General features: G+C 42.1%; 2 non-coding genes across 2 annotated transcripts; both read left to right on the forward strand.

Moving 5' to 3' along the window:
* Positions 1–527: 527 nt before the first annotated feature.
* Positions 528–604, forward strand: LOC136725582 (small nucleolar RNA SNORD66). The gene has a single exon (XR_010807617.1). It is a non-coding gene; the product is annotated as a small nucleolar RNA SNORD66 (small nucleolar RNA).
* Positions 605–24060: 23456 nt separating this feature from the next.
* On the forward strand, positions 24061–24175 carry LOC136725581 (U5 spliceosomal RNA). The gene has a single exon (XR_010807616.1). It is a non-coding gene; the product is annotated as a U5 spliceosomal RNA (small nuclear RNA).
* Positions 24176–24858: the final 683 nt, after the last annotated feature.

The following is a 24858-nucleotide window of genomic DNA, read 5'->3' on the forward strand; positions in this document are numbered from 1 at the left end:
GTAATCCTCGGCACAACCAAGACTCCTGTGGAAATGTTGTTGCTTTCAAATTATGTTGCAGGTGTAATTATGTCCCTGATGAGAAGGAGAAAAATGAGCGTCAGTTCCTGCTGGACTTAGAGTTCATCTGTGACAGGCTGCAGAAACTCCGCATTAGCGATGTGGTCCTGGCTAAGGTATGCAGCCCCCTGCTTGTCTAGGAGACCCTAGAGTTTTATTTTCATGTTTTTATATATAAATCCTTCTGATTGAGATGGTTACCTGCATTGTTCTGATGGATCTGTTTAATGCTGATCTTGGACATTTGTCTCATTTGTACTTTTTGTCAACTGCTGTCTAATTGCGATTGTTATTTAGATGACTGTATGTGTGTTACCTGCCTACAATTAAGAAGGCTCCCACAGTGGGTGATGACCCCGAGGTCATTAAGACCCAGGTATGTAGGAGCAGAGGACACGGTTCATGTTTGGGGGGGTGGGAATAATAATTTGCTAGTCTAGTAAAGGGGATTGTGGGTAAAATTGGAGCCCCACTGATGATCTATTTGTAGTGCATTGGTGTCTGGGCCACTGACCTCTACTGATGGAGAAGATGAACTGAGGGGCTGAGTACGCTCACATGCACCCACCTCTCCAGAACAAATAAAAACACGGACTTGGCCGAGGTTTGCAGAACTAACTCTTTTTCCTTCCTTCCCTCCTCCCCCCTTTCCCCTTCAACAGGAGCTCTTCCGCAGGGTGAGTGGTATTCTGAACAAGCTGACCCCACAGATGTTCCAGCCGTGGATGCGTCAAGTGAACGAGCTGACCATCGACACGGAGCAGCGACTCCAGGGTGTCATGGAGCTCATCTTCGAGAAGGCCGTCTCCGAACCCAACTTCTCCGCCTCATACGCCAATATGTGCCAGTGCCTTCTGAGGGTGAGAGAAGGAGGGTGACGGGGAGAGTGAAGTGAAAGAGGGAGGGAGGGAATGGTAGAGGATTGTGAAGATGCTATTTGTGTAAATTTGAACTTGTAAAATGTATTACGACTTGAACTGCTCTGTATTATTGCACTTTGTATTGCTCTTATATTGGACAAGGACATCTGCTAGGAAATAATAATAATAATAATAATAATAATAATAATAATAATAATAATAATAATAATAATAATAATAATAATAATAATACATGGATCAGATTTGTTTAGCTCTGGAATTGTAATTTGTGGGAGTTCAGTTTTGAATGGACTAGCAGATGCCTGTCTTGTGATGCGCATATCAAGAGTTTTCACTCCGATACCTATTAAAGCTGGAAGCCAGCCTAGCACACCATCTTGCTTAGGGTTTATGTTGTTCCTGCTCCCCTTTCTGTAGCTCAAAGTCCCAGCCGTTGACAAGCCGGGAGAGACGGTGCCTTTCCGCTCTCTGCTTTTGAACCGCTGCCAGAAGGAGTTTGAGACGGAGGAGGATGGAGACGAGGTCTTGGAGAAGAAGCAGAAGTTGCTGGATGCATCCTTGGTGGTAGGAACATTTGAACGTATTTTTAGGGCTGCCTCGATTAATCAATTAATCGGGTCTATGAATCAACTAATTGAATTGACGATCAACATTTTTTCTATTTAATCGAGCTGATTTAAAAAACAAAAATGTCATAATAGTGATATACGGTTAACAGTAGAATCACAGAGTTTTTGAACCACCTACAACAGCCGATAGCTCTTTAAATGCTGTGGTATAATGAAAGGCAAACAATCAAATAAAACTAGCATAAGTAGTATTTACATTTAAATATGAACATAAAACATTCAAATGATTGGTATAAATAAGATCAAAGCACTTTGTTTTCTGAAGGCGTCCACAGCACAATCAAAACTAAAGAAACAAGTGTTTAATCACTCAATCTGACTACACCTGTAATGCTATACAATGCGTGTGTTTTTCAAGCACATGAAAGACTGTAGACTGTAGGTGAGGTAGAGATCGTGACAGCTAAAACGCTTCTTAGGCATATTTGATACATATATTTAGTAAAAGTAAAGAACGGGTCTGCACAGAGTATTCAGGAACCCAGAGTAATTAACATTAAATCAGTCAAACTGAGCAGCCCTGCGCTTGTATAGTGTTAATTATAATGATTTAGTGTTTTTTATTTAATATTCATTTATATATTTTTCTCCTTTCCCATTCAGCATTGTTCTACTGTATTATCAATGACTAGTATTTATTAAAGTATAACTGTGTGGCACAACCACTTAAAGACTGTAACACTTATTGTAATTTGAATCGACTGACAACCCAAGTATTTATTTTAAATATAAACAGGGTTTGTACGCTAGTCTGGATGTCTGGAAAAAGTCTGAAAAAAAAAAACTGATTTCCAGTGCTTGAAAATGCTTGTAGAATCATGCCTCTGTTATGATAGTATGTAATTAAGTGCCGTGTGTGCGCAGGGTGAGGAGTGGCAGCGTCTACGTGACGAGCTGCAGGAGGCCAAGTGCAAGGCCCAGCAGCGCTCACTAGGCAACATCAGGTTCATTGGGGAGCTGTTCAAGGTGAAGATGCTGATAAAGACCACCATGCACAATTGCATCGTCAAGCTGTTGAAGAACCACGAAGAGTCCCTGGAGTGCCTGTGCCTACTCCTCTCCACTATCGGCAAAGACCTGGACTTGGAAACCGCCAAGGTAAGGCAGTTCCGGCCGTCGTGCCAGACTGAGCCCTGGCTAAACATCCAGCAACGTGATGAGGCCTATTGACAGTGGTCTGAATAAGTGTTTCTGAGCATCTGCAGACGCCTTCTTGAAGGAATGCTGCTTCACTTGGTGGTATAAAGTTACTTTTGTACCTGCTGTCTGCTCAGTTTTCTAATCGACCTTTTCACCAGCCCCGCATGGACCAGTACTTCAGCCAGATGGAGCAGATCATCAAAGAAAGGAAGACCTCCTCTTGAATCCGCTTCATGCTGCAGGACGTCTTGGACCTGAGAAGAGTAAGTCATGAGTGTTGGGAGAATAGAAACCTTCCTTGCTTTCAGCTTCCCAGCCCCCCAATCCCTGTCTGCCTCTCGTTCTCTCTCTCTACCATGGTCACTGACTCTTTCTCCTCTTCTTCAGGATAACTGGGTGCCCAGGAGGGGTGACCAGGGTCCTAAGACAATCGACCAGGTCCACAAGGATGCAGAGCAGGAGGTGCACCGTGAGCAGATCAAGGTGCAGCAGAAGCTCATGATCAAGATGTACAACCGACGTGAAGCGAACTCCAGCGAAAGTGTCCTGTCACGCGTCGGTCAGGCCTGAGCAGAGCAGGCCAGGAAGAGAGGGCCTTTTGTGAAAGCACTAGAAATAGAAGCACCAGTCCTTCTCTGGCGAAGATGAAAGCATCAACATACAATCATTACATTTCTTTCCCTTCTCTGTCTAATCTACAAAATAAAATGAAAATGGATATCTATATCTATACTATATTGAATGGTGGTGCACTGTAGATCAGAGTGTGGAGGGAGGACTGTCTTCACAGCACCAGCTGCTGGTGGGTCAATCCTGTTTAAAATAATCTCGGTACAAAGAAGTACGTGGGGAGTGAAATATGTGTTATAATGTGGAGTTATTTCAAGTACAACAACGTTTCAGATACAAGCAGGCTACATATGTAGTTCAGACTACAGGACTTGCAGAAATAGTGTGATGATCACTGGCCAGAGATGTAAACTCAGTTTCACCGACCTCGGTTAGCACTAGTCTCGGAGTTCTCTACCTCATATAAAATCTGATAGTCAGAGACAAGTACTAAACTGTGTTTGTGAAGCCATTGTGAGCAGAAGCTCAATAGATGTACAGGGGGACAGGAACTGCTACAAATTAGAAAAAGGATGTTTTAAGACCAATTCAAATAGTATCTAATGAATGTAAGCAGTTCAGCATGTTAAATGCCTTTTAAATAATTGTAGCTTCAAAGCAGCTTTATAGCTTTTTTCTGGAAGGATTTATGAGAGGACTTTGAATTTGAGCTGACAGGAAGGTCAAAGGTCATCAGAAAGGGCATTTTCAGGTACATACATGGGTTCCTATATGTGCTCCATTGTAAGTATGAGCCTAAGTGCACTATGAAAGGAGTTATGAGTTAGTTCTCACTTTGATCTTAAGTAGAGGTCAATGGTCACAGTGGAGGACATTTGTGAACAGACCTCATATGAGTTACTATCTGAGTTCTGTAGCAATCATCAGCCTAAAGGAAGGGTCAAAGTTCAAGCATTTATTCAGAAGAACATATTTGGCACTTTATGACATGTATGATGACTGTGATGACTTTTGAAAGCTGTAAGCCAAAAATCAAAAAATCACCTTTGACCTGAAAGGAAAGGTCGGAGGTGAAGTTGAAGGTTGAAGAGCCGTTATTAATATTTTATATAAACTGTATTATGTTTTATATTAATAATAATATGCAGACAAGCAAAGTAAATGTATTATGGTAGCAACAACCATTTTGTAAGTTGTTCAGGGCATACCCTCTAGACATTCCTGTCAATAATAGAAAAGATCAAACTGCAGAGAGAGAGGGCCCACAGATGTTTGTTAAAAGTCTGTGGACTTAATCTTTTCTCCAGATAGGCAGGAACTGTTTTTGTTAATGAACGATTGACAGTTGTTAAATAAGATCCGTGGGATCGGACCTTTCCTAGTATATCAAAGGAAGACATCTGTTCTTTGAATCCCACACCTCTACCAAGGAAGACTACCATGAACATTACAAGGGTCAGAAATCTGACCTCAAGATAACACTCTGGCAAACCCCCAGTGACAGACTCCGGCCACAGACCCACATGTCCTGCAATGTATATAAGGCTGACCACTTGTGCTGTTCAATAAGTCTCTGCTGAGGTAGAGTGCTTCCATGCTGGGCCCCTTTCAGGCCTGGCATGTTAAATAAATAAATGTACCATCTATGCATCCAGACTGGGTTCTTCAAAGGTCATGCTTGGAAAGAGCCCATCTGGTTACATATATGTGTTCTATAGTGACAAACATTATATCTGCCACCCGTAAAGCGTTATAGGCTGTCAAATGTCAAAAAAATTTTTTTTACAGTATCCCATGATCCTTAGCTCCGATAGCAAGCTAGATAGCATTTTTGGAAGCTTCATACACACTTTTCTATCTATGTTCCATTCATATTACTCTTAAATGCATGCTGGAAGGAGAAATGAGATGTTCAACATCTGAAAACAAGTTCTAACATAAACAGCATGCAGTACTTGGCTCTCAGTGGGTCAAAGGATAGATATATATTCAGAAAGATAATCTATGGTTTACTATTAGTGTTAAATTGTAAGTATGGTGCTAAAAGTAAGCTATCAGCAGTTATTAGATGTAAAAAATGTTAGGGTCCTTGGGGGCCTCAAGAGGATCTGGACCTGGAGCAATAGCATACATTCTCAGATATTGTACAAAAAGTGTTTATCGTGATGTTTGAAAAACTGAAGGAGGAGACGCGTTTAAAAAAGTGGTCAGAAACGAGAAGACGGAAAAATTATTAAGAAACCAAGAAAGAACGAGATAACTAACTTAAATCCAATAACTATAACTAAATACAACTAGGATCAAAAATCGTTAACTATTTGTGTAACTATCCGAAAACCCATAACTAAACAACACTGCCCCTTACCAGGGGATTGAGAATGACTGGATGAAACCCAAGACAGCCTCCCAGGACCAGGATTGTGTGACAGCTGTTTCCTCTGAATCTGTCAGCATGACACATGTTAAAAAAAAGAGACTCATCCTGAGTTTTTGCTTTCCCTCACAGGAAAAGCACTGTAACTTCGAAGGTCACCTGGGATGGATTTCCTGGTATCACTCAACTTGAAGAGTGTAATTTTAGGACAGAATTGACCCATGTCTAAGGAGGTGTTCAGGCTGGCTTGTCCCCCACTAGGATGTCCAGAGTAAGGGATCCTGGCTCCTGCAGATGAGGAGGAGAGAATCAGGACAGTCAGGACCTCACACAGACGTCCAGAGGCCCAGAGTGGCCAACATGCTCTGTTGTGCACATCTGCCTTAAGCACAGAGAGCAGTCTTACACATCGCAGCTGTCTGGAATCAAGATACGGACCTGCCCTCCGCAAATCACCAAACCTCTTTGCTGGAATTTTTGTTTGGTGATGTTCCAATCCTGCAAAATATAAAAACATAGAAGCACTGAATGTCATTGCCAGAAATGATGGGACAGATGGGACTTCTCATTCCTGACGTTTAAATTACTAGACTAGATGGGGCGCTGTTGAGCATGGTTTCGGTGTAGACGTGTGAAGAGAGCTCCTGCGATATTTAGATTTTTTTTTCCAGCAAACAGGTTATTTTCTTTTATTTATTTTAAGCAATAAGCTGCAGTATATTATAAGTGTATTATTGTTTTAAAAACATGTCTAAACAAAAGAGCAAGAAGGGGCCAGCGACAGAGGCAACTCAACCCGAGTTAGATTCAGGCCTGACAGGGGGTGGCAATCCCTCACCAGAGAGTGGCGGAGACCTGGCCTTTCTTGTCGCAGCGGTGAGCAAAATACAGAGCTCCATTAAATCGTTTCAATCTGAGACGCGAGAGTCTATTGCTACTCTTCAGGGCACCGTCGATTCGTATGGCAGCCGACTGCAGGAGGTAGAGAGATCTCTGAGCGACTGAAGACTCTGTATAGGAAGTTGAAGAAAGTGTGTTGTGATTATTATATAATGTTTTATATTAATACTAGCATTAGAAGTAGTTTTGTATACAGACTGAGCAGATTCGATTTAGCAGGACAAGTAAAGGGTCAACAAGGTCGATTTGTTAGAAACTCCTGTCAGTAATGAAAGATCACACAGTGCCGAAATAGCCTACAGCTGTCTGCTGAGAATTTGTTTATGACTTAATCGTTTCTCCAGATAGGCAGGAATTGTTTCTGTTAACGAGCGATTGACATTAGGTAAATGACGACCGTGGGATCGCATCTTCCTAGTGCACATCAAAGACGGACATCTGCTTTGGATCCATCACCTCTTCAGGGGAGAACAGATCATAAAACGGACCCGGACATGTATCTTCTGATTGGATGAACGGCCATAAGATGTTACGTCATTTTCCTATAAAGTTGTACTCATGTTTGTAAACATTAAGTCTCACTGAAGGAATTATTTCTGACGTGGAGCTTCCGAGCGGCTCGATTAAAGTTCTATTTGCTTTATCTCCACGACTTCTCCACTTATTTCCCATACGGTTCTACACATACATATATATATAACAGATCGGGCTTTTTTCTGGAAAACCATAACTCTGGTCTTGTCCAGATTGACTGCCAGGGCCCATTTCTGACAGTACTGCTCTAGTAGCGCCAGGTTCTGCTAAAGCCCCTGCTCTGTGGGCGACAGCAGCACCAGGTCGTCTGCGTAGAGCAGGAACTTGATCTCTGTGTCATGGAGAGTTAGGCCGTGGGCGTCAGACTGCTCCAACACTGTGGCCAACTCATTGATGTAGATGTTGCAGCCCTGTCTCACTCCCCGCCCCTGAGTGAAGAACTCTGTTCTTGAGTTGCCAATTTGAACTCTGCATTTGTTTTCAGAAAACATTGATTTAATGATGTCATAAACTTGACCCCCTACACCACTCTGTAGAAGTTTATAAAATAGTCCTTTGTGCCAGATTGAGTCAAATGCCTTTCTAAAGTCTACAAAACAGGCAAATATTTTTCCTTTATTGTTTTGGGTATATATATATATACGTATATATATATATATACATATATATATACGTATATATGTATATATACATATATATATACGTATATATATAAATATATATATATATATATATATACGTATATATATATATTTATATATACATACATACATTCATACATGCTAGAAAGTCATTACTATGTTATCTTAAAGGCTAACTAAGCAGAACATATATCATTATAGAACAGAGTTCATAGGTCTACACATGGTTTTAGGGAACAGGCACGTAGGTCATACCGTTTGACATTGTCTCCAAGGTTCTCATCGTTAAAATAACAAAGTGAAATCAAACTACCTTATGGCCTCCTGACCTTCTAGCTTGACCTTATCTTTCTGGAGTATGCAAGAGAGAAAAACAGGTGTGAGAAAAGAATTTCTAACTTTCCTTCCATATATACATACATACATACATACATACATACATACATACATACATACATACAAACATACATACATACAGAAAATAAATAATAGAATTATGAATCACAATAAGATGTAATGAAGTACAGAAAAAGAAAATGTAATAAAAGGTGATCTTTAATACATACAAATAAAGAAAATAGGTTTACTATTTCCAGATTCCTTTTTTGAAATACAATGACATGCATTACAAACGAGTATTTACATTATAATTACAGCCGGTGCTCATGTGTCACTGTGTCCCTCAGGCTGTGGTAGGCGCTGACATATTGGGCAGCCAGGGTGGCTGTGTGTCCCTCCCCCAGGAGGACTGAGCGTTTTTCTTTTTTCTCAGTTTTGTCACAGGTTGGGTGGGCATCCATTATGTTGTTACAGAATGTGTCCCTTATTTTGGGCTAAAGTTTTCCGTGGAGGGGAACGTGAATCAGTTTGTACCATTTTTGGGAGGATCTGCCTTGTTGGGGCGGAGCTGTGATCCAGGTGAACAGCAGATCGGGCATAGGTGGGCATGTGGGCAGAGGAGTAGGAAGGCCGGTCAACCAAATAAGCTTGCTAAGGTACGCAGAAGCAGCAAACAGCCCCCCCATCCAGCCAGCCAGCCACTCTGGCTGGCAGTGACTGAGTGGTTGACAGACGGCAAGCAACGGAATGTACGTGCTCTGTGATGTCATAGCAGTCAGCTGAGAGAGGCTCGTGATGTCATCGCTGAGCTGGCTGGCTGGCGGGCTGGCTGGCTCTGTGTTTGTGTGTGTGTGTGTGTGTGTGTGTGTGTGTCTGTCTGTCTGTCTGTCAATTCATTTCAATTCAATTCAAAGGTGCTTTAATGGCATGATCTATCACAATATTGCCAAAGCAGATACAAATGTTCTATCAAACAAGACAAAACATTGCAATACAAGATTCAGTGGAACAAATATCATACACATTGAAATAAAATTACGTAGAATATAAACCATATTTGTTGTTTGTATCAAAATTTGTGTCATGACATCAGAAAAATCACTGTTTTTATTTTGTTTTGCAAATGGAGTCCCACAGGCTGGTGTCTACACACTATCTCGCAGGCTGTGGCAGGTGGATACATATTGTGCTGCTAAGATGGCAGTGCGCTCCTCCTCTCCCAGCAGGACGGGGAGTTTGCAGCAATCGGGGATCATGTTGAACTCAGGGATTTGCATTTTGAATATTTTAAAGTATGTCTCCCTGATTTTTGTGTATTTAGGGCAGGACAGCAGGAAATGCGCCTCTGTTTCGACCTCCCCTAGGTCACACTGGCTGCACAGCCGCTCTTCTCTGGCAACCCAGAATTTTCTGTTGCGGCCTTTTTCAATGGCGAGGCTGTGGTCAGTGAGCCTGTATTTAGTTAGATTTTGTCTCTCTTTTATATTTTGGATTTTTAAGTATTCAGCCAATGTAATGTTTCTATTCTGGGCCCGGTAGCATTCTAATTTGTTTTGTAATTCTAATTCGTGTCTCCATTCTTTTGTGTATTTGCTTTTCAGGTACATGTCAATTTTCCCAATTGTTGTTGTTTTGGTCATTGTGTGTTCGGGCTCTGTGAGCCTCAGAGCCAGCCGGCCAAGGGGGTCCTTGTCTGGGGAGAGGTGGTTGCTCAGTGGAGCCTTGTATTGTTAGGACTGGGTCTCTGCTGTGTTTAGGTGCAGCCAGAACTTGGCTGCTCTTTCTTGTGCAGAGTGAAGAGTCCTAATTCGGCTCTGCAGGCGATGTTGGGGGCGTTTCTGTGTACGTGTAAGATGTTTTTAATAAATTCTAGGTGGAATATTTCCGTGGGGCTTTTGTCCCAATTTTTGTTATTGAGGTTCATGAGGGGACCCCACACTTCGCTCCCATATAGCAGGATTGGTTAGATGATGGAGTTGAATATTTTAATCCAAATAGTTATTGGTATTGTTGTTTTCCCAAATCGTGTCTTTATGGCATAAAATGCCCGTCGTGCCTTGTCTTTTAATGCGTTTATATCCAGGCTGAAGCTCCCTGACACACTTAAACTCAGGCCAAGGTAGTTGTATCTGGTGCAGTGCTCAAATACAGTGCTGCCCAGAGTGAAGCAGTACCTGTTTCCCTGAGATCGGGCTTTTTTCTGGAAAACCATAACTCTGGTCTTGTCCAGATTGACTGCCAGGGCCCATTTCTGACAGTACTGCTCTAGCAGAGCCAGGTTCTGCTGAAGCCCCTGCTCTGTGGGCGACAGCAGCACCAGGTCGTCTGCGTAGAGCAGGAACTTGATCTCTGTGTCGTGGAGAGTGAGGCCGGGGGCGTCAGACTGCTCCAACACTGTGGCCAACTCGATGATGTAGATGTTGAACAGTGTTGGACTCAGACTGCAGCCCTGTCTCACTCCCCGCCTCTGAGTGAAGAACTCTGTTCTTGAGTTGCCAATTTGAACTCCGCATTTGTTTTCAGAATACATTGATTTAATGATGTCATAAACTATACCCCCTACACCACTCTGTAGAAGTTTATAAAATAGTCCTTTGTGCCAGATTGAGTCAAATGCCTTTCTAAAGTCTACAAAACAGGCAAATATTTTTCCTTTATTGTTTTGGGTATATTTATTTATGAGGGAGTGTAGAGTGTAAATATGATCGGTTGTGCGGTGTATTGGTAGGAAGCCAATCTGACTCTTATTCAGGACACTGTGCTCGGTAAGGAAGGCCAGTATCCGGGCGTTGATGATACTGCAGAACACCTTCCCCAGGTTACTGCTCACACAGATGCCCCGGTAGTTATTGGGGTCTAATTTGTCTCCACTTTTAAAAATCGGGGTGATCAATCCTTGATTCCAGACCTCAGGGAAACACCCGGCTCTCAGCACCAGGTTAAAGCGTTTGAGCAGAACCTCCTGCAGCTGCGGGCTGCTGTGCTTCAGCATCTCAGGGCTGATGCTGTCGGGGCCGCTGGCTTTCCTGGGTTTGAGGATTTTGAGTTGATGTTTTAGGTCCTGTATTTTGTAATTGGGTTATCTAAGGGATTTTGATTATTCTTAATGATTTCTTCCAATTTATTTAGGTTTTTTAATATTTTAACCTGTTCTGGGTTTGGATTGTTTTCAACATTTTGGTAAAGTTTTTCAAAGTGTGTTTTCCAGATTTCTCCATTTTGAATTGGTATTTCATTTTTTGTTTTTGGGGTATTTATTCTGCCCATATAGTGGTCTTTTTTCTTCCTGAAGAGTTGCTTGTAGTGCCGCAGGGCCTGGCAGTAGCTGGCCTGGTTGTCGGGCTCTCTGTGTTTAGTGTTGGAGAGATGTCTCAGGTGTTTCCTAGAAGTTTCACACTCCTGGTCACACCACTGTTCTTTTTTTCTTTTAGACGATTTTATATTTTGGTTTTTAATTGTTTTAATGTTTCATTTTAAAGCCAGTCTTTCAAATATTTCATTCAATGTTTTGGTGGCTGAGTTTATTCCGTTTTGGTTTATTTGATAGTGTGAGGATTGATATCTGTCTAACATGTTTTCAATCTCATCACTATTCAGGGCTCTTGTGTAGTTCTCTGTGCTGGGCTCTGACCATCTGTAACTGGGGGGCAGGGAGACCAGTTTTGTGGGAAGTTTGGCTCTGATTTGTGGCTGCGCTGATCTTTTTAGGTAAAGTGTTATTTGGCTGTGGTCTGATAGTGGAGATTGTTGTCTGACTATAAACGCATTGATGGCTTGTGGGTCCAGGTCACTTATGGCGTAGTCCACCACACTTCTGCCCAGAGCCGAGCAGTATGTGAATCTCCCCAGAGAGTCCCCCCTGGTCCTGCCATTGATGATATATAGACCCAGGCTTTTACATAGGCGCACTACCTGCTTCCCGCTCTTGTTTACCACGCTGTCCTGGCTGTGTCTCAGTGTGGAGGTGTGTGTGTGGCACAGCGGGGAGTCTCAGAACAGGTGTGTGTTCCCCTCTGCATTGATGTAGTCCATCTCTCTGCCAGTCCTGGCATTGAGATCGCCACACAGCAGTACAGAGCCCAGGGTCTGGAAGTGGCAGATTTCTTTTTGAATCTCTTGAAAGCCTTCCTCATTATAGTAGGGGGAGTCTGCGGGTGGCATATAAATTGCACATAGGAATATATCTGTGTTATTTTGTAGGGTGTCTTTTCTGATTTTCAACCGCAGGTGTGTGTCTCCTCTCTGTACTGGGCATAGGGCTGCTCGGAGCTCCTCCCTGTACCACACGATAATCCCCCCCGAGGCCCTGCCACACCTGACTTTGGGTTTTTTATAGGAGGGCACAATCAGCTCCCTGTATACATTGGGACAGGATGTAGACATATCTGCACAGCACCAAGTCTCTACAAGAATGAAAACATCTGAACTATTTACAGTGTTGATCAGTTCAGGGTCTGTGCTCTTCATTCCAAAAGTTGAGGAGCGTAAACCCTGGATATTCCAACTGCTTATTTTAAAGGACATGTTAATATATTTTATTATACTTGTCTCTTCTACATAAGAAAGTTTAATTTGTGGTCTACAACTGATATTATATTACTATTAATAATTATATATGGATATACATAATGTATAGAATTCTATTATTATTATTGGTAGCGTTATCACTCACAGATTTAATCTTTGCATCAAAATATCAGAATAATTAAATTACATTTTTTCTTACTCTCCATCTCCACAACCATATATATGTGTGTTGAGGCTCAGTTAACTCAGCAGTGTGGTACAGATGACACTGAGGAGTTGCCTTATCTGGGCCAGCTGGGCGGCATTGGGCCTCCAGGCTCTGGAAGCCGCTGCTGCGTGGCTGTGTGGCTGTGCTGGTCCCCGGCTGTCCGCTCTGCTGTGCTGGACGGGCCCTCTTGGGATGGGGGGTGGGGCCGCGGGGTCTCAGGGGCTGGGGCTGGAGTGGGGCCGGTGGCTGGGGATGTGGCCGGGGGCTGGGGGGTTTGCTCCTGGTCTCGAGGTGGGGGTGTGTGGGGTTTCGGCACAGGGTTGTGTCCTTGAGGACCTTTGCGAAGATCCTCACACCCGTCTTGTTGAGGTGGTCGTGGTCATACAGGTGATGTGGCTGGATGTCTCAGTGGTGTGCCAGGTGTACATTGGGGAGGAGGGCACATCTTCGGGACACATCTGCGTTGATGGCCTGGATGATGTGCAGGGGCATGTCTGTGCGGGGCAGCAGTGTGGAGATGGTGATTTTGGCAGTTGGGAATTCCTCTGTGGCTTTCGTTGCCACCTGTCTCAGGGCTGAGGCCACATCGCCCATGCGGGCACTCAGGTCGTTAGTGCCGGTGTGGATGAGGATGTGTTTGACCTGGCACAGCCTCCTCTTGGAGAGCAGCTCCAGGGCTCTCTGTGCTGTCGGGCACCAAAGCTTTTTCACTTTTCACCCAGGGAAGAGGCACCTCTCATCCAGGAACTTCCCATTGGAGTCGCTCAGAATGACCACCTCTGTGTTGACCTGCCACTCCGGGTTTGCGTCGGAAGTGGTGGGGGCAGCGGGTGTGTTTTGGGGGAGTGGCGTTTCAGGGGTTTGTGTATTAGTGGCAGGTCTGGTGATAGTGGGGGTGTCAGGAGTGGTGGGGAGTGTGGGTGGATCAGTGGGTGTGTCAGTGTTGGAGGTGTCAGGGGTTGGAGGTGTTGTGGGGTCAGTGCAGTGTAGTCTCTGTGCTCCAGTGATGTGTAGCTCCTCTCTTAGCTCCTCCAGCTGGCTCTGCAGGCTCCTTAGCTGGCTGTGCTGGGGTGTCCTGGTCAGCTCCTCCCTCGCTCTGCACAGCTCCGTCCTCAGGGTTTGACTCTGCTCCTCCAGGTCTCTCACTGCTGCTCTCAGCTCATGGATCTCAGCCTTGTGCTGCATCTTTAGTCTGTGCATCTCATCCCGGAGCTGCGCAAACTCCAGCTCCAGCACTGATAGGCATTCCTTTAGTGTTTTAATGTTGCTGGAGAGTTTTGGGTAGACAGGAGGGCAGTCTGTGGGAGATTGGGCACTGTCTGGCTCCGTGTGGCTGGGGGCAGACTGCAGGGTGGCCGGCTCTGGCACTTGTTTCTCTACCTCAGTCTGCTGCTTTGAGGTGTGGAAGCCGAGAGATAATTGGTCCAGGCTGCTCTCGCTGCCCTGCACCATGATGGTCCCATTGTGGTATACATTAAAAGTGAGCATCACACTGTCTGTGTCTTTCTCTACCAGCACTGAGATCTGCCTGCCTCTGCTAATGCCCCTCTTGTTGTTATTGGGGTATGTCTGGCACAGGGTTTTGTGAAAGGCGGTGTAGAACAGTAGATTGTTCTTGACCCTGTTTTCTCCTTTACCGGTGTAGTCTAGGATGAGGGTCTCAGGAGATGCTCTCATCACAGCTTGTTTGTAGTACTTCTTAGCCTGTGTAGAGCGAATGTCTTCAGGGTATCGGATTTCAAAAGGCAGCTCTGCAGTCAGACTGCTGTTCGATAGATTTGTATCAGTCTCAGTGGCAGTTGGGCTCTCTCCTACTGTCACTCTATTCAAAGTGAGCTCTGCATTTTCATTAGCTGAGTCAACTACTGAGAATGCTTATTTATTTTATTTATATATATTGTTTTGTTTAATAATTTGTGTCTATAGGTGAAAGGTCTTACCTCCAATTCTTGTCTTCAGCTTTTCTTTTCTGACTTTTCTTCCTGAACTGTCTCTCTGCTTTCTACTTTTTGTGTTTTTATTAAAATTATTATTTTTTGAATACTTTTTCTTCTGAATTTCTATTCCATGTCTTCTGTGTATGTTTATAGTGCTATATATTCATTTGTAAATGACAAATTAAATCTGCTTATGTATAAAAACAAATGTTTTTTAGGAGCTCATATTCCTCTCTCTCTCTCTCTCTCTCTCTCTTTCTCTCTCTCCCTCTCAATTCAATTCATTTGTATTGTCAAAGCAATTGGACATACATACATATACATATATATATATATATATATATATATATATATATATATATATATATACACACATACATACATACATATATACATATACACGGAAAATGAATAATAGAATTATGAATCACGTAATCAAGTACAGAAAAAGAAAATGTAATAAAATGTGATCTTTAATACATACAAATAAAGAAAATAGGTTTACTATTTCCAGATTCCTTTTTTGAAATACAACGACATGCATTACAAACGAGTATTTACATTATATTTACAGTCGGTGCTCGTGTGTCACTGTGTCCCTCAGGCTGTGGTAGGCGCTGACATATTGGGCAGCCAGGGTGGCTGTGTGTCCCTACCCCAGGAGGACTGAGCGTTTTTCTTTTTTCTCAGTTTTGTCACAGGTTGGGTGGGCATCCATTATGTTGTTACAGAATGTGTCCCTTATTTTGGGCTAAAGTTTTCCGTGGAGGGGAACGTGAATCAGTTTGTACCATTTTTGGGAGGATCTGCCTTGTTGGGGCGGAGCTGTGATCCAGGTGAACAGCAGATCGGGCATAGGTGGGCATGTGGGCAGAGGAGTAGGAAGGCCGGTCAAGCAAATAAGCTTGCTAAGGTACGCAGAAGCAGCAAGCAGCCCCCCCATCCAGCCAGCCAGCCAGTCTGGCTGGCAGTGACTGGGTGGTTGACAGACGGCAAGCAATGGAATGTACGTGCTCTGTGATGTCATAGAAGTCAGCTGAGAGAGGCTCGTGATGTCATCGCTGAGCTGGCTGGCTGGCTGGCTCTGTGTGTGTGTGTGTGTGTGTGTCTGTGTCTGTCTGTTTTTCTGTTTGTCAGTCTGTCTGTTTGTCTCTCTCTCTCTCTCCCTCTCAATTCTATTCATTTGTATTGTCAAAGCAATTGGACATACATACATTCATACATATATATATATATATATATATATATATATATATATATATATACATACATACATACATGCTAGAAAGTCATTACTATGTTATCTTAAAGGCTAACTAAGCAGAACATATATCATTATAGAACAGAGTTCATAGGTCTACACATGGTATTAGGGAACAGGCACGTAGGTCATTCTGTTTGACATTGTCTCCAAGGTTCTCATTGTAAATAACAAAGAGAAATCAAACTACCTTATGGCCTCCTGACCTTCTAGCTTGACCTTATCTTTCTTAAGTATACAAGAAAGAAAAACAGTTGTGAGAAAAGAAATTCTAACTTTCCTTCCACACATACATACATACATACATACATACATACATACATACAAACCAGAGGCATGCAAAAAAATATAAAGAGGAAGAAAATGTTGTATAGCACATACAAAAGGGATGGTGATGAAACAAAATACATAGAATATGTTGAGCTGCAAAGAGATCTTAAGAAAGGGATCAGGAAAGCAAAGAGGGAAATAGAAAGAAACATAGCTCTTGGAGCTACAACCAATGCAATGAGCTTTTTTCAAAATTACAACAGCAAGCGGTCAATTAAGGAGGAGGTGAAACAGATAAAGAGCAAAAATGGAGGTATCTTGGAAAACGAACAAGATGTGTCAAATATTCTAAATGAGTATTTCACAGAGGTTTTTAGAAAAGAAGAAACAGATGACATGCCACAGGTTGACAATCAATCCAGTCAAACCCTAAGAGAGATCAGGATAAATGAGGAGGAGGTACTAAAGGGACTAGCAGAATTAAAATCAAACAAATCACCTGGGCCAGATGGGATATTTCCAACAGTACTTAAAGAAATGAGGGAAATTATGTATAGGCTGCTAACTCGATTATTCCAAATGACACTTAGAACAGGGGATGTTCCCACTGACTGGAAGACAGCAAATTTCATACCAATCCACAAGAAAGGGGACAAAACTGAGCCAGGAAATTACAGACCAATCAGTCTCACCTGCATCACCTGTAAAATGTTGGAAAAAATGATTAGACAGAAAATAAGAGGAGCATCTCAATGAAAACCATATTCTTGGAGATAGTCAACTTGGGTTTAGACGAGGCAGATCATGTCTTACTTACTTAATAAATTTTTTTGAACATGCAACTGCAGCTGTAGATCACGTGAAAGCATATGATATGATATACTTAGATTTCCAAAAAGCTTTTGATAAGGTTCCACACCAAAGACTGATCCTCAAATTGGAAGCTGTCGGCATTCAGGGTAATGTAAGTAGATGGATTATGAACTGGTTGATGTATAGGAAACAGATTAGAGGAGTCACTTCTAACTGGAGTGAGGTTGTTAGTGGAGTTCCACAGGGATCAGTACTAGGGCCTTTGCTTTTTCTAATCTATATTAATGATCTGGACTCTGGGATACTTAGCAACCTTGTCAAATTTGCAGATGATACTAAAATAGGTGGCTCAGCAGATACAATCTTGGCAGCACATGCTATTCAGAGGAACTTAGATAAATTCAGTTGTGGGCTGACACCTCGCAAATGAAATTCAATGTGGACAAGTGCAAGGTAATACATGCAGGAAACAAAAATGTCCACTATAATTACACTATGGGAGGTACAGATCTAGATGAAGTAATGCATGAGAAAGACCTAGGAATCTATGTGGATTCACTTTCTCCATCCAAACAATGTGGGGAAGCAATACAAAAGGCATACAGAATGCTAGGGTATATCGTCAAAAGTGTAGAATTTAAAACAAGGGAAGTAATGTTAAGACTGTACAATGCGCTAGTTAAACCTCATCTGGAATACTGTGTACAGTTCTGGGCACCACACTTCAAGAAGGATATTGCTGCTTTAGAGGCAGTTCAGAGGAGAGCAACCAGACTTATTCCAGGTCTGAAGGGAAAGTCCTACTCGGAGAGACTGAGGGAACTGAACCTTTTCACCCTGGAACAGAGGAGATTACGTGGGGACTTGATCCAAGTCTTCAAAATCATGAAAGGTTCCTCAAACCAGAGGAGCTTTTCCAGATCAGCAGGGACACACACACCAGGGGACACAAATGGAAATTGGGCTTCAAGGCATTCAAGATGGAAAGTGGTAGAAGCTGAAAGTTTGGGAACATTTAAAAATAGACTGGATAGGATCCATGGATCACTTAGATATTAATGGACACCAAACGAGCATGATGGGTCGAATGGCCTCCTCTCGTTTGTAAACTTTCTTATGTTCTTATGTTCTTATGTTCTTATGAATGTTCCCTAAGCATGTTTCAAATGTTCCCTAATTTATGTTACAAATGTGCCTTAGCACCTCTCTCTCTCTGTCTCTCTCTCTCTCTCTCTCTCTCTCTCTCTCTCTCTCTCTGTCTCAATTCAGTGCATTTGTATTGTCAAAGCAATTGGACATGCATACATACATACATACATATATATGGAAAATAAACAATATGTGTACATCTCTGCATTAATGGTGCCCTAACAGATGTGCAAGTTACATGACAGACAGACAGACAAACACTCACACACACTTTCACACACACACACACACACACACACTTTCACAGACAGACAGACAGACAGACAGACAGACACACACACACACTATCACAGACAGACACACACACTTACAGACACACACACAGACACACTTTCACACACACACAGGGGAATAGGCACCCCACCCTGACACGTATAGAAGACTGGATAGGGAGATATAAATAGCAACGGGGAGACTCTTGTACTTGGTGTGGCTCTATCCATATAGTGGGGCCAGCAGCCACTTAGCAGGTGTAGCAATAGAAGCTCAGCCTGGGGAGACTGGATTTAGCATTTCCTCTCCATTTTGATAAGTATCCTTAATCATTTCTGCAAAATACTTCTATGATACCTATGTATGTTTTTTACTTGTACTATATTATACTATCAAGTATCAGTGTACACATACAATGTGACCTGTTACATTAATACAGAGGCCACGGAAGGCCAGATCACTAATAGCCACTGTCCCCTGATATTACACTTTTTTACAATCACTTTGGCACTCATTTCAGAACCTTGATGTCATTTTTCAAAACTCTAGACACTAAACTCACACCCGATGATCAAAATGCACATTTTTCAAAACTCTAACACTTTTTTACAATCACTTTGGCACTCATTTCAGAACCTTGATGTCATTTTTCAAAACTCTAGACACTAAACTCACACCCAATGATCAAAATGCACATTTTTCAATTGCTTGGATACAATACACATCAACCTCAGATCATTTGTTCATTGAACTAAAATGACACAACTTAACATCAAAGAATTACCATTTCAAAATGCAATTCACACATTACATCTGAGATCACTGTCTATTCATTTCATTACAAAGATCTAACTATCAATTGATACAGCTGCTCAAAATGATAAGTGACTGTTGCATTACTCTTAATTCATAGTTTTATGGAAACTGACGAAGAGTATTCCATGTTTCGATAATGAAAGTTTCAGGATAATGAGATCCATTGACACCAATAACCGAGGAGCATGAACCAGTTGGACTACATTATCTATGGATGTAATATTTCATCATCATTCATCATCATGTAGCACTTTTCCACACCATGTTTTCAGTGTGGAAGGAAAGTTGGAAATTCTTTCTCTAATACCTGTTTTTCTTTCTTGTATACTTAAGAAAGATAAGGTCAAGCTAGAAGGTCAGGCCAGAAGGTAGTTTGATTTCTGTTTTTTATTTACGATGAGAATCTTGGAGACAATGTCAAACAGTATGATTGAAGTGCCTGCTCCCTAATCCATGTGTTGATCTATGAACTCTGTCCTATAATGATATAAATTCTGCTTAGCTAACTTTTAAGATAACATAGTAATGACTTTCTGATTATAACCAGCTCTTTGATTTTTGTGTATAAAAGCTCTGACTGTTAAAATGAAGGCAGAGTGACTTTGGGATCTTCTTGAGTCACTGTTCCTCTCCACGCTGCGTGTATTAAAGGCATTGCAACTAACGCTCCAACCTGGTTGAAGATGATTGTTCTTCCACATCAGATTTGACATTACTGTATGTATGCAGGCCCTTGTAATTGCTTTTCCAATACTGCCAACTGGTTATTGATGATTGATTTCACATTGTGGTACGAGTATCGAGTGAAATGAGTGCTATCCACCCCAGCAACACAGTGATAACATGGAGCCGGCAGGTCATCCAGGTCACAATAGAGGTAAAGCAGTGGGAGGAGGAAGACGTGGTGGTCAAAGGAATGGAAGGGGACATGCACCCCTTCTGAGAGGTGGTCATGGGCCTCGTCATAGAGGAGGGCTTAGGGCTCACCAGAGAGGCAGCCATGGGCCTCATTTGAGAGGTGTTGGGGGAACGTGGTAGAGGACAAGGCCACGGACCAGACAGCGGCAGCAACAGCAAATAGTGTCCAGTGAAATCCGAGAAATAGTTGTAGAGCATGTTGTAAATCATGGCATGACCATGACTGAGGCAGCTACAATGATTCAATCAAACCTCAGAATCAACTCAGGATCAACTGTGGCCTCAATCATCAGAAATTTCCGTACTGAGAAGCGGCAAGTCTTCAGCATGCACAAAACATTAGGCTACTCTCAATTGTCAAATGACTGTATACTGCATACCAATGTGTAGCACAGAGTATAGTGTGCCTTTTGAAAGAAATGCAGACAGAGTGAAGCAGCTGATGACTGAATATGTTCAGGTATGTTCAGTTTCAAGATGCCTCTTGTGAAAAATGGTTGTGAGAACCTGAACCTGAACACAGGGCTGATGGAAATTTAGAAGTACGGTAATCAATCCTTTGTTTTGCTTTTTACACTAAGCCAGGTGAGGAACACTGCAGTTGACATTTTACTGTAGTTTTGTTCTTTTTTGTAGCTAATTATTGTTGCATGGATTCAAAGAAACCTATGGTGTGATTTGATTGTATTGTATTGTATTGTATTTCAGATTTTGTTCAATGATTCCACTGTGTCTGTAGTATTCTCTCTACTAGTCCTTTTACAGTGATGTATTTATGTGTAGTACCATAATGAAACATGTATCACATATTTTGTACTACAATATTTAATGATTGTACGAACAACTACACAGTGAAACTATCGGTATCTTCTGTTTTACTATGTTACTATGGTATTTCATGATAAATGAGTTATTTGAACCAACAAGTCTGCAAGTGCAAGGTTTCTTTAAAGATATGAATGCACAATGCAATGTCTTGAACATTGGACAGCCTGTGTTACAAGTGATGACCGTTTTGAGTTTTGTGTCTAGAGTTTTGAAAAATGACATCAAGGTTCTGAAATTAGTGACAAAGTGATTGTAAAAAACTGTATATTCATCCTATTTAATGTGCTCTTTTAAAATGTACTTTTCTTTTTTATGTTGCCATTTCTGTTCTACCAATGTTTCAGTTGTTAGCCAAAGATTGACAGAGTACATCTCATACACACAGGCCAGACAGCAAGGATTTCTTTTTGAAATTCAATTAAAAATGCTGCATGAACTCATCAATACGATTAGAGCTCCTGAAAGCAATATAACTAACTCACTCTACAGCATCTCATTAGCAGTGAAAAGAAACCAAGAAAGTTGGGACAGTCGACTGTTTACCACTATGTAACATCACCTTTTCTTTTAATAACACTTATTAAGCACTTGGGCACTGAAGACACCACTTGGTTAAGTTTAGCAAGCGGGATTTTCCCCCATTCATCCATTATGCATTTCCTCAGCTGCGCAACTGCACAGGGCCTTCGTTGTCTTAATTTGCACTAGTGCGCCACACATTCTCAATTTGGAGACAGGTCAGGACTGCAGGCAGGCCATGCTAGCACCCGCACTCTCTGCCTATGCAACCATGCGCTTGAAATCTGGGCAGAATGTGGTTTGGCGTTATCCTGTATGTATGTGTGTGTGTGTGTGTGTCTGTCTCTGTGTGAAAGTTAGTGTGTGTGTCTGTACGTGTGTGTGCCTGTCTCTGTGTGAAAGTGAGTGTGTGTGTGTGTATGTCTCTCTGTGAAAGTGTGTGTGTGTGGGGGTGTGACAGTGTGTGTGAGTGTCTGTCTGTCTGTCTGTCTGTTTGTCTGTCATATAACTCGCACATCTGTGAGGGCACCATTTTTGCAGAAGAGATGTACACATTTTGGAGCAACATATGCTGCCATCCAGACCTCATCTTTTCCAGTGACGTCCCTGCATTTTCAAAAAGATCACATTTTATTACATTTTGTTTATCTGTACTTTATTACATCTTATTGTGATTTATACTTGTAATGTTTCTTTTCCATATATATGTATGTACAGTGGGGGAAAAAAGTATTTGATCCCCTGCTGATTTTGTACGTTTGCCCACTGACAAAGAAATGATCAGTCTATAATTTTAATGGTAGGTGTATTTTAACAGTGAGAGACAGAATAACAGCCAAAAAATCCAGAAAAATGCATTTCAAAAAAGTTATAAATTGATTTGCATGTTAATGAAGGAAATAAGTATTTGATCCCCTATCAATCAGCAAGATTTCTGGCTCCCAGGTGTCTTTCATACTCTGTTGAAGTGCTCCTAATCTCAGCTCGTTACCTGTATAAAAGACACCTGTCCACAGAAGCAATCAATCAATCAGATTCCAAACTCTCCACCATGGCCAAGACCAAAGAGCTGTCCAAGGATGTCAGGGACAAGATTGTAGACCTACACAAGGCTGGAATGGGCTACAAGACCATCACCAAGCAGCTTGGTGAGAAGGTGACAACAGTTGGTGCGATTATTCGCAAATGGAAGAAACACAAAATAACTGTCAGTCTCCCTCAGTCTGGGGCTCCATGCAAGATCTCACCTCGTGGAGTTTCAATGATCATGAGAACGGTGAGGAATCAGCCCAGAACTACATGGGAGGATCTTGTTAATGATCTCAAGGTAGCTGGGACCATAGTCACCAAGAAAACAATTGGTAACACACTATGCCATGAAGGACTGAAATCCTGCAGCGCCCGCAAGGTCCCCCTGCTCAAGAAAGCACATATACAGGCCCGTCTGAAGTTTGCCAATGAACATCTGAATGATTCAGAGGAGAACTGGGTGAAAGTGGTCTCAGATGAGACCAAAATCAAGCTCTTTGCCATCAACTCAACTCGCCGTGTTTGGAGGAGGAGGAATGACCCCAAGAACACCATTCCCACCATCAAACATGGAGGTGGAAACATTATGCTTTGGGGCTGTTTGTCTGCTAAGGGGACAGGACAACTGCACCGCATCAAAGGGACGATGGACGGGGCCATGTACCGTCAAATCATGGGTGAGAACCTCCTTCCCTAAGCCAGGGCATTGAAAATGGGTCAAATACTTATTTCCCTCATTAACATGCAAATCAATTTATAACTTTTTTGAAATGCATTTTTCTGGATTTTCTTGTTGTTATTCTGTCTCTCACTGCTAAAATACACCTACCATTAAAATTATAGACTGATCATTTCTTTGTCAGTGGGCAAACGTACAAAATCAGCAGGGGATCAAATACTTTTTTCCCCCACTGTACATACATATATATGGAAAAGAAACATTACAAGTATAAATCACAATAAGATGTAATAAAGTACAGATAAACAAAATGTAATAAAATGTGATCTTTTTGAAAATGCAGGGACGTCACTGGAAAAGATGAGGTCTGGATGGCAGCATATGTTGCTCCAAAATGTGTACATCTCTTCTGCAAAAATGGTGCCCTCACAGATGTGCGAGTTATATGACAGACAACAAGACAGACAGACAGACAGACACTCACACACACTGTCACACCCCCACACACACACACTTTCACAGAGAGACATACACACACACACACTCACTTTCACACAGAGACAGGCACACACACGTACAGACACACACACTAACTTTCACACAGAGACAGACACACACACACACACATACATACATACATACATATGGAAAAGAAACAATACATTTATAAATCACAATAAGATGTAATAAAGTACAGAAAAACTAAATGTAAGAAAATGTGATCTTTAATACACACAAATATGTATGGCTGGTCGGATGCGTCTTGGACTCGGGTTCCTCTTCATTACGTATAACGCTTTTGCCTTTTGCTAAAGCTTTCCGTGGAGGGGATCGTGGGTGAGTTTGTACCATTTTTGGGAGGCTCTGCCTTGTTGGGGCGGAGCTGTGATCCAGGTGAACAGCAGATCGGGCATAGGTGGGCATGTGGGCGGAGGAGGAAGGCCGGTCAAGCAAATAAGCTTGCTAAGGTACGCAGCAGCAGCAAGCAGCCCCCCCATCCAGCCAGCCAGCCAGTCTGGCTGGCAGTGACTGAGTGGTTGACAGACGGCAAGCAACGGAATGTACATGCTCTGTGATGTCATAGCAGTCAGCTGAGAGAGGCTCGTGATGTCATCGCTGAGCTGGCTGGCTGGCTGGCTCTGTGTGTGTGTGTGTGTGTGTGTGTATCTGTGTCTGTCTGTTTTTCTGTTTGTCAGTCTGTCTGTCTGTCTGTCTCTCTCTCAATTCAATTCATTTGTATTGTCAAAGCAATTGGACATACATACATACATATATATATATATGTAGCGTAAGGTACACTTATAAATTTCAATTAAAGAAGTGAATTCATAGTATCACCTTATCACGAATCCTGGAGTCTTTTAGAACTCAATTTCTGTAATAATTGGACGCAGACACCAATTCCAAAGATATAAATTGTCAAATTTATTTAAAAACAAAGACTAAATGTAGCACTACACTAATTATACAAAAGGGAAAAACTAATTAAAATTCAACTCTAGATCAACAAATCAAAGACAAATCACTTCCGTGACCAAATCAAAGACCATGGGATCACATAGG

The sequence above is a fragment of the Amia ocellicauda genome, unplaced genomic scaffold (genome assembly GCF_036373705.1).
Source record: "Amia ocellicauda isolate fAmiCal2 unplaced genomic scaffold, fAmiCal2.hap1 HAP1_SCAFFOLD_214, whole genome shotgun sequence".
In the NCBI taxonomy this organism is placed as follows: Eukaryota; Metazoa; Chordata; class Actinopteri; order Amiiformes; family Amiidae; genus Amia; species Amia ocellicauda.